Here is a 10,654-nt window from a genome sequence, read left to right as displayed (position 1 = left end):
GATCAGACGTGGGCCATGTCGTAAGAGCCCTACAGAAAGGTGAATATCAATTTAACACACCACCCTTCCCTGAGTGTATGCGAAAGCCCTCCACAACTATTTCTGAGTTACACTGATAAAGCTATGATACCATATTGCCTTTAACGGAGGAGAATAAGTGGATAGCTAGTTAGATTGAGCCCCATTTCGAAGACACTAGTCACAAAAGGTAGGATCCCCTCACGAGTGAAAACGTCTGATGGAAGACCGGGAGGTGAATAGATAATAGACTAAACATAGAAAGGGAAGGAGATAAGAAGAATAAGTAGCCAAAAGCCTCTTAAGCTAGCTTAGAAATGCTAGCTAGCTTAGTTAAATGATAGTTGTTTTTTTTAGTCCACCCTTTTACAACATTCATATGCCATATATAAAAAACTTAAACTGTAGTTTTCCTGCTTAACTTTCAAGCTGTGAGACTATACCTTCACCCAAAGTGGATGCAAGTGTTCAGCTAACGCTAATATGAGCTAATATGCTAATATGAATGAATGAACAGTAGTTATCCAGTCAGAGCTAGGCAACCACCTTTTTAAAGACTGATTTTCTTGTGAGAGTTTGCTTTTATCCTTTTAGCTCCAGGCGATATAGCAGTCAAGTGCAACCACCACGTGGAGCAAGTGTTAGCGCAATTAGCTTGCTAATACAGATGATAAAATACAACTTTGTGCCTTCAAATGGAGTCGTGTTTACTGTGTTCATGCAAAAAGTCAGATCGTGGTGTTTATGACCTTATAAGTGGATATTTTCTGATAGAGTTCATAAGCTGTGACGTGTTAGCTAACAATAAATGTTGACGGTAAACGAATATACTTTAATTTAGTCATATAGTTTTCTTATCAGTTTTCTAATGTATCTGACGAAAATGTTGATATTCCCAACAGACACATGTTTGAATTATGCGTCTGCATTTCCTACATTAAGTTACCTGGTTGTTAGCTTGCTAATCTGTTAGCCTCTGGGGTTTCTAGACGGCAACAGTTGCCTAGCAGCAGTTCTCATGCTTTACCACCTGAACGCCAAGGACTACTTTTTATTTTCATGGCCTCCACCATTTTGGAAAACATTAGCAAGCATGACACAACTCAAGAACTCTTTCAGCGCCTTCAGAAAATTTTCAAGGTCATTAATCACAGGAACTCTTCTTATGAACACAGTAAACACGACCCCATTTAAATGCAACATTATTCTAGCATGCTCACACCCACTGCTAGCCTTGTGGTTGGATTAGCGAAATAATGTAATTCAGCTACTTTTGCTGTTGAAGCTACTAAATAGCTAGCTGTAGCTGTGCGACATTCCCAGTATCGGTCAAAGTTACAACTAGACAGCTGATGTTAGTGAGTTGTCTAGCTAGCTAGCTATACATAACTACCACGTTTAGATTAATTGTGGTCTTAGCTTGCTAGCTATACCCTAATTATTAGCTCACTGGTTAATTTAGCCTTCAAAACGCATATTTATCAAGTTGTAATTTTAGTTTAATTTAGCTAACTAACTCATATTAGCTTTTGCCAAGCCTTTGCAAGAATTCTTAAGCTGTTTTGTTTGGATCTTTTACAATGTATGAGGAATTAATCACGTTACGTTGATGATGGAGAGGAGGAAGGATTAGTGCAACGACTAATTTCTTCAGTGCAAATATTGGCATGTGAATATTGTAGTAAGAGTGGCTTAAAAACACACACACACCCCTCCTTTAACTGAGATTAAACTGAACTAAACTAAAGAGGCTTGTCAAACAGGTGTTCAGCTATTTAGGCTCACTTTTAGGCAACCGAAACCCTCCCCACGTTCCGTTTACTTTCACAATAGACCCAGAATGTTGCAGGGCGACTCTAAAACCCCCAACAAGCCTCAGTCCTTTCCGCCTCTCAGAAAACAAAAGGAAACGAGAGCGGTGAACAAATAATGTACTTTTCACAAGAGGCAAAACAAGAAAGCTGCAATGAAAGAAAAAAAAAGCCCTCAGGTGTGTCTGTTGTTATAAAAAACTCTGCACGCAAACTGCCTGGGAAGGAAAAATGAAGCCACAGTTAAAGAATGAAATGTGCTCGTTTTATTTTTTACCGTCTTATCCTTTGTTTTTCTACTCCGCTCTGACCTTCATATGTTTTATTTTACTTTCAGTGTTTTTATGTTTGCGAGCAGCAAATAAAGCATGGCACCAACCGACCATGCCAATGTCCAAAAAGTTATTTTTTTTTTCTTTTGAAATTATCGCGAGAGTCATAGAAATATTTTTGTTCCATATATTTATTGAAAAAAATGTATTTATTTATTTATGTATTTATTTGTTTGTTGTGTATGTGTTAAAAGTGTGATTTTATTTTTTCATGAATGCACAAGCAGGAGATGATTTCAAAGACCAGGAAATTTAATTTACAAGATGTCTCATGCTGCAAAGCGAAATAGCTTTCCCCTGACAGAAACTGAAAAATTCCTTCTCTTTTTATTCTTTTTCCAAATCTATGCTGCAAAAAAAACAAACAAACAAAAAACAAAACACTTTCCTGCTTTATACTGGCTCCCTCAAGTTTGATTTTATTCATTTATTGTCTGGTTTGTTTCTATAGTTGTTCACATTTTATGTTGCTATACCAAAATCTGGCTGTAACAGGAAGTCGTTTACTGTTTGTTCAGTTTATTTTGTTTTTCTGTTGACACCTAAGGCAAAAGACAGCAGGATGCTAAGCTACTGGAATGTTTCATGATTACTTCAAAGATGTCTGTGTTTGTGTGTGTGCCTGTATGTACAAAACACACACAAGGGCCTTTCAGATTAAGGGTCTTTTACGGTCCTGATAGGTGTCTGCAAATTGAAATTTGTCGTTCGGTTTGCCACTTTGGTGTGATGGAAATATCGTGACTATTGGGTGGATTGCTATGAAACATTACAGACATGCATGGTCCCCACAGAATGAACCCTGATCCTCATGTAGCTCCCATCCACAGTTAAAAATTGTCATTTATCTCAGTGTTCACACGATGGGTTAGCATCAAATTCAGTTTCTTCAGGCAGTTAGCTTAACTTTAGAGCTGGTAGGGAAATGTTAGCATGCTATCACGCTTTAATACAAAGGGGATTACAGCTAACATTACACCCGCAAAATGTTAGTGTGTTAGCGTTACCTTTATTGCGAACATTTTGACATACTAGTGTTAACATTTTTGATCCACCTACAGGTTAATACGGCAGTCATTTAAGTCAGTGTCTTCCAGAGGGCTCGGTATCATATTCAGTTTCTTTAGGCGATCAGCTGAACTTTAGAGCTAATTATGAAAAGTTAGCATGCTATCATACTTAACCGAAAAGGGGAAAATTACACCCATAAACCTCTGTGTGTTGGCATTATCCTTTTTGTAATTATGTTAGCATGCTAAAGTTAACATTTTGCTCACAGGGGTTTTTGATCCTGTCTTGTCATCTAGCACAAGCGGCAGTTGAACATTTGTTGTCGTTTATTTCAGTGTTTACCAGACGGATTAGCTTCAAACTCGCTTTATTCAAATTGTTAGCTGAACTTCAGAGCAAAGGAAGGAAATGTTAGCATGTTATCATGCTTAACAAAGAAGGGGAGCACAGCTAACATAACACCCGCAAAACATTAGTGTGTCAGCGTTATTTTTTTGCGAGCATGTTAGCATGCTAAAGTTAACAGTTAGCTAATAGGTTATGATCCTCATCCAGCACCACCAACATGTGAGCTATGTGAGGGAAATACTAGCATGCTACCATGCTTTACTAAGAAGGGGAACATAGCTAACATTACAGCCACAAAACATTTTAGTGTGTTAGCATTATCTTTTTGCGAGTTTGTTAGCATGCTTTAGTTAAGATTTAGCTCAAAGCACAGAATTAACCCAAATTAGTTTTTGATCTTCTCTTCTCATCTATTACAGCAGGTGAAAATGGTCATATTTGTCAGTATTTAACAGATGGATCAGCATCAAACTCACTTTTATGAAATAGTTTTAACGCTAACTAGGAAATGTTAGCATGATATCATGCTCTGCTATGAATAGGAACATAGCTAACATTACACCTGTGGGACATTAGTGTGTTAGGATTATCTTTGCAAGCATGTTAGCATGCTAAAGATAATAGTTAGTTCAAGGCACTGCTGGAAAATGCCAACGCTAACAGCTCACCTATTTTGTTAGCATTGACTGACTTTCAATTGCCACACCGCACAGATGTTTTGTTTTTTTGTCTTGAGGTTAGCAGTTGTGCTTCAACATCCTAGAATCTCTTACACGAGGGATTAAAATCCAAATGCAAACTTGATATTTTCAGAACATAATATTTGATATTTGAAGTTTTGACATAGTTCTGAAATCATTTTAGATAGCTCTCTCTATTTGTCCATTTTTTTCTCTTAGAAATGGCGCCACGGCCTTGGACGACTTAATCAAACAACATTTTTCCACTTAAGTTTTGCTGTAGATGTATGTGTGTGTGTGTTATCTCTCTTTTATTTTCCACCTCTCATGTAGTTAGAGGCTTTCCTGTCCCATCCCAGTGCTCACAGTTGACACCTTTAGGAGAATCCAGCAGTGAAACTAAAAAGGCCAGAGGTCGGGGAGGTTTAACGTTGCACACTCGCACCAGAGAAAGGGTTACATCTTTTTTTAAACATGAGGTCAAAGCATCATTCACCTTACATCCACTTTGAGAAAGAAAATAAAAACTAGTTAAAGAACAGAACGGCAAAGCTAGGAAGAATAAAAGAGGCTTACTGAGCTTTTTGCTCCCCTCTGAGCGGAGCCTCCGCTGAAACCCGTTCAGAGACACAACAGGACGGTCGGCTCGTTCGCGCAAAGCTCTGCTATTGAAAGAAATCTCACCCCTCCCTCCCTCATTCCACCTTAACACCCTATCCACCTATTTACTTGACATTTTCTACACCCGCTCCCGTTCTTCCTCTTTGTATTTCCTTGAATCCTGCTCCACGCCCACCCTTGACCCAAATGCACATATCTCGCCCCCCCTTATATAACCATTTCCCCCCTTGTACACATTTTATACACCGTATACTTCGTCGCAGATGCTGTATACCTTTGTATACGCTGTGTCTCCATTGTATGCCGTCCATATCTATGTAGCGTTTACTATGTTTTATCGACACTGTAGTCACCATACAACTCTTCCTCTCATCATTATTGCTCATTCTTCTTCTGCAGTTATTGCAATTGTACAACTATAACCTCCCGTCTACCACACATGTTCCCCTCCACCTCGTCTCCGCCGCACAACGCCTCCCCTCCCACCCTCCACCCCGTCCTCCCCATCCACCATCTCGTGCCCCTCCACTCCACCACCCGTAGAGAAAGATTTTTTTTCACGGAGGAGGAGGAGGAGGAGGAGGCACGAAAGGCGGGAGGGTGGGTCGAGAGAAACCGCTCACACGATTAATGATGATGACAACGACGAAGAGAAATGTCTGTAGTATAATTACAAAAAAAAGGAAAAGTGCACTATTATGACAATGATTATTATTGCCTGTGAGAAATACTGACCAATAAACAACAATGGAAATAAGTGCGTCCCTGTGTTCAGTTTTATAGTTTTAAAGCATTTATTCAGTCGACTTTAGCCAAGTGACAACAAAAGTCTTGGAATTTATTGGTGAAACGATCAATGGAGGTGAGATTTGGTGAGATATTGGAAGTTTTTCCCTTATTTTACACAATTATAGCCACATTTTTACATGTATATAAGATAAAGTGCTTCAGTTTTATTTTTTTATTTATTTATTATTATTTTTTTTCAAGTGGAAAAGTGGTGGAAATGGGGTAATCATAATGAGAGTTCCCTGAGTAAGAAGCAGGTTCTAAGAGATAAAAACCATTAAAGGACTGTAAATTAAAATAAATAAATAAATTATTATACTTTTAATTTACATTTATGTATGTTCACTAGGGTCGTGTCCTTAAAACCAAAGTCAAAAAAATTAAAATAAAACAAATATATATATATATATATAAAAATAACATTTTTGGGGGGTGGGTCATCGGTAGCGTCATCAGTAGTTTCCTCCAGAGAGGAAAAGAAATACAAAGAGGTCTCACTCTGACACTAATAGCGTGTCCAAATAAAACCAAACTTCCTCTATAAAGTATCTGGCTGCACAGTAACATCAGTGTCTTTAATATTTCGCCTTATATTTGTTATATTACACTACTTAATACATCTGTTGCTTTCTTTTTACTTTTAAACACCAATATTATTATATATTCTGTGCAAACTATTGCCTATTTGGTCCAGATTAAAATTGCTCTGTTGTTTTTTTTAAGAATTTATTTATAAAGCAAGGAAAATGCAATGTGGCAGTGTATTAGGTTTATAATGACAGCAGGAGACCCCACCCAATAAGGGGCCCCTCAGTGGACACAACTCTGCACATTTAATTCAGTTATATATGTCGTAGTTAAATATGACAGTGGTGCACCAATTATAAATTAAGACATGTCCCTTTAGGAATGGAAAAAAAAACCCGAAGTAAAATAATTCTTAAGAGAAGCAGATAATGATTATTTACAATAACGCTTAATAAAAACTAAATAAAACTTCAGTGATTTTATAACACACAAGAGACTTTTTTTTTTTTTTAACTGGATTTATTTTTATTTTATTTTTTTATTAGGGCCCCAATATAATCTAGAAACGCCCCTGTGCACAAAGGTACAAAGCTGAGCCGCTTTCAAACGAGTGGCTCATCTGTCCTCACACACGATCTGTGCAGCTTGGCACCAGACGCTTTCACTGACTGACTGCTCCGTCTCTCTGTGGAACACTTGAGAAAAGGAGGGGCGCGAAAACAACAGGCGCTTCTTTATCAACCTTCTCATCGAGTAAGATCCCCCAAAGACACTTCAGGTAAGATTTCACCGGCATCTGGAACAAGCCTCATCGAGCCGCCGCCTCGGTTCTTCCTCATTTACGCTGTAATTACTTCTGGCTGCTCTCCGTTTGTGTTTCCTTTTTGTGCAACGCGCGGGGTGGGAGTCGGTCATGAATGGACCACAGAGATACACAGTAACAGTAACAGTGTGTGCTGTCCAATGCACTGTCGTTTGCATAAGTGTCATAACTATGTTTGTGCAGCATTTGTTGTTGTTGTGTAGTTTTCTACACTCAGGGACGTGGTGATGTAAGTTAGTGATGGAGAGCAGCATGGCCGCGACTCGCCACTCTATTTATGTTAACCAAAAAAAAAAAAAAAAAAAAAAAAAGTGGTCAGCCATATTCAAAACAGCGGGGGTTAAGATTTATTTTATTTTATTGTAATTTTATTTAAATATTTGCTAGCTTATGTAAAGCCCTGAAGCTAAAAGGATAAATATCCAATTAAGACAATAAAATAAATAAATAAATAAAAAAAAACTTAAATTTGGGCGTACGTAGGAGCCAACGTAACAGTTCCACAACCCGGAAGTCACGAGAGTAAGCTAATTATTACTTTTCTAATTAACATTATCGAATGTAATATGACATTTAATATAAATATATGTATTTTTTTCTATTTTAGCCACTAAGAGGAAGCACCGTTGGGTGTGTACTTCTTTTACACCGACACTAAAAAGCCACAAACTGCAAAAATTTTTCAACACAATAATGTTCAACTGCTTGTGGAGGGCGTGAACGCGCATATCTTCGCTCACGTGTATGCGCGCCCCCCGCAAAAGACGTTCTGCTTTTTCTACTCCTTCAAGTAAAACCAGTTTGTCAGCACTGTCTTCTTGTGTTGTAGAGTTAACTCGTTTAGCCTTTTATAGATTTTTATATATATATATATATATATATAACTTCTTCTTACTGCTGTTTAACTCTTGCAGTACTCACATGCCAAAACATTAGGTACACTAGGCTTCATGACTGTTATAATGTTCAGTTTATGTTGAAACGGTGTCAGAAATGGCAGCTATTGAACCCGGAAGTTAAGGGACTTAATTCTAATTTTTATTATCACTATTAATTTTACTAATATTAAAGATTTAAAGACTTTTATTGTCAGTTGTCTATATTTTCAGGACATACGGAAGAATTTAAATTATGTTCCCCTCCTCTGGCCTTAAAATAACCAGTGTAGATATAAAGTAAAGGCTCTAGAAAGTGCATTAAGCTGTTTATTATTATTATTATAACAGATATGTAATATGCCAGTGAGAGGACAAGTTGTTGGGTGTTTTACTTTTCATTGCACTGGACGTCTGCCCACTAATTGCTTGTTGTTTATTGCACTAGTTTTCAATAGTGCGTCTAATGTTTTAAGTAAGTGAGTGAAGCGTGCAGCATCAGTTCAAGCTACGACCTTGAGTAATATCTAGTCTGTACAAATAAGTTTTGTTGGGTTTTGCCCATCAGACGCATCCCCCTTTGCAAATATCTAACAAAAAACAAAGTAAAGGCAGCTGGACTTGTTTGGGTTTTCTTGAGGACATCTCGTTCTAGTTGCTTCTTCAGTTCTAAATGATCAATTTGCAGTTCAGGCTGTTGTTCAGATTGACCCGTGATCTTTGAGAAACTCCCCAGACTGGATGTTTGCAGAGAGTTTCCAAAGAGGCCACTTGGACGAGAGGTGAGACGTCTACAAGATAACTCAAAACAAGTCCTTTTGTTTTGAGCTGCGTTTTAGATAAGCCACGATTAGCATGGCCGAGAGGCTTCACAAACATCCTCCCTGGAGACAAAACACTGGTGGTTTGAGTAATCAACTGCTAAGACACAACAAGTGGATTTTAATTGGCTCCCGTTTCTGAGGGTTATGTAACACCAATGCAACTTAACATCCAGCAATTGTTGTACTTGTATAGAAGTTAGCTTACGTCAACTTACTGCTGCTCTGCTGTGATGTCTTCTTCCTCTGCGTAGCGTCAAAGCTGCCACAAAAAATAACAAAGAAGAAGAAGACGACTTCCTTTTGTTCTTCTTCTTCTCCTTTTGTCAAGGTGGTGGCTGGCTAGCATCAAAGCTAAACATGTCTGCTGCGTGGAAGAACTTTGCAAAATGAAGTCAGTCAGACAGAAATTCTTAAATTATTCCGTGTGGATGTTTGGTGAGGTGGTAGGAGTTGATGTGATTGTCGAGTTATTTATTTATGTTTTTAAATATCTAACCTGTTTAAATTATATAAAGGCTTAAAGGTATGCTAACGGGATTAGTATGAGGGAGATCCAAAACATGACTAAGCAAAAGGAAAAACCACGTAACTGGAGGTAAAATATTGTAGAAGTACTACAAATCTCTGGAACCGTTGACGACTGGAATATCTCTAGATGACTTTGTTTGAATCGAATCAAATCAGGAAGTCATTAGCGATACCCAGCCCTCGTCAGCAGTGTCACGCTCTGCCAAGATGGCGGCGGCCGGAGCAACCGCGCCGAGCTTCAAAACCACTGTTTCCGTGTCGTGGAGGGTTTTTCCAGCGTTTCCCATACAACGTTAACACTACGGCGGCCCGCCAGCGTCTAATTTACTCCGCCACGGTCTCGTAATGAATCAGAAATATGTTTGCACGTTTCAAACAACGCTGTGCTTGCGTTTGTTTACCCCAAAGCCACCTCCCTCCAGACCCTACCCAAACATTGGTCGCTCACCTGACTCTGTACTGAATTTAACCTGACGGAGAAAACGGCACGTAGCATGTGAAGCTACTTGTGTTGTTCACTAATAAAAAATAATTACATTACCGGCACTTTTTAAAACCCGATGTTTGTGCTCTTGATTTTTTAGACCTCAGAGATTTACAGTTATTTAAAGAGAGTTGGTCAAAACCCGAAAGAAAACGACTCCAGACGTAACGTGATCTAGCTAAACTTTATAAGCGCTAGCTAGCAAAGTTAGATTGAAAGTCAGCTGTTTACTATAGATTTAATCTTGAATATATTTGTCCATAGGTATAAATTGTTTTTAATGGTTGGGATAGCATCATAATTAGGCTGTTTTTGGTCAAGTTGGTCAAATCCGAAGGAAACGACTCAAGACGTAACGTGAACTAGCTAAACTTTATAAGCGCTAGCTAGCAAAGTTAGATTAAAAGCCAACTGTTTACTGTAAATTAGATTTATTTGCTGATTTAATCTTACACATATTTGCCCATAGAATGCCACGTCAAAAAAGTTAAGCATTCATGTATATGAACTGCGCAGACAGCTGCTATTTGTCGCTAAATCCAACATCCGCGTTATTACGGTAATTTAAAGACGGACTGATACAAAGCTCTTATTCTATGTGCCATATACTGCGTAAATAGTTTTTAATAGCTGGGATAGCATCACAATTAGGGGCTTTTATTAAGACAGTAGAACCCCAGAAATGTAGCTGGCATGTCGGTAGACAAAAGCTGCCATCTTTTTAAGTCTTCTACGTCTGTTTGCTGCCTGCTGGAACACACCCGGGGTTTACAGTCGTTGCTTCACGGGACACCGGTTGTTCCACGCCCCTGTGGATCAACCAGAAGTGCGTCGCTCGAGGCCTGACAAGACGTATTGTCTTGTGATCTCACGGATCTCGCAAGAATCAAACTGCCTCACAAGTCCAGTCAGAATCGGAAACAGAATACTTTATTTAATCTTTCAAGGAAGTTGTCTGGTTTTTGCACAACAAATCTCACGA

The 10,654-nt window shown here is 38.5% G+C and overlaps 1 protein-coding gene across 1 annotated transcript in view; it reads left to right on the top strand.

Annotated features, from left to right (window-relative positions):
* Positions 1-6,759: 6,759 nt before the first annotated feature.
* Positions 6,760-10,654, top strand: part of cpt1a2b (carnitine palmitoyltransferase 1A2b) — a 73,403-nt gene continuing 69,508 nt past the window's right edge. Inside the window, exon 1 of the mRNA XM_084571530.1 lies at positions 6,760-6,916. The gene's annotated coding sequence lies outside the window, so the exon portion shown is untranslated. The remainder of the gene's footprint in view (positions 6,917-10,654) is intronic.

This window comes from Chelon labrosus (genome assembly GCF_963514085.1).
Source record: "Chelon labrosus genome assembly, chromosome: 21".
Classification (NCBI taxonomy): Eukaryota; Metazoa; Chordata; class Actinopteri; order Mugiliformes; family Mugilidae; genus Chelon; species Chelon labrosus.
The sequence above is the reverse complement of the archived record's forward strand: the minus strand, read 5'-3'. Positions and strand labels throughout refer to the sequence as shown.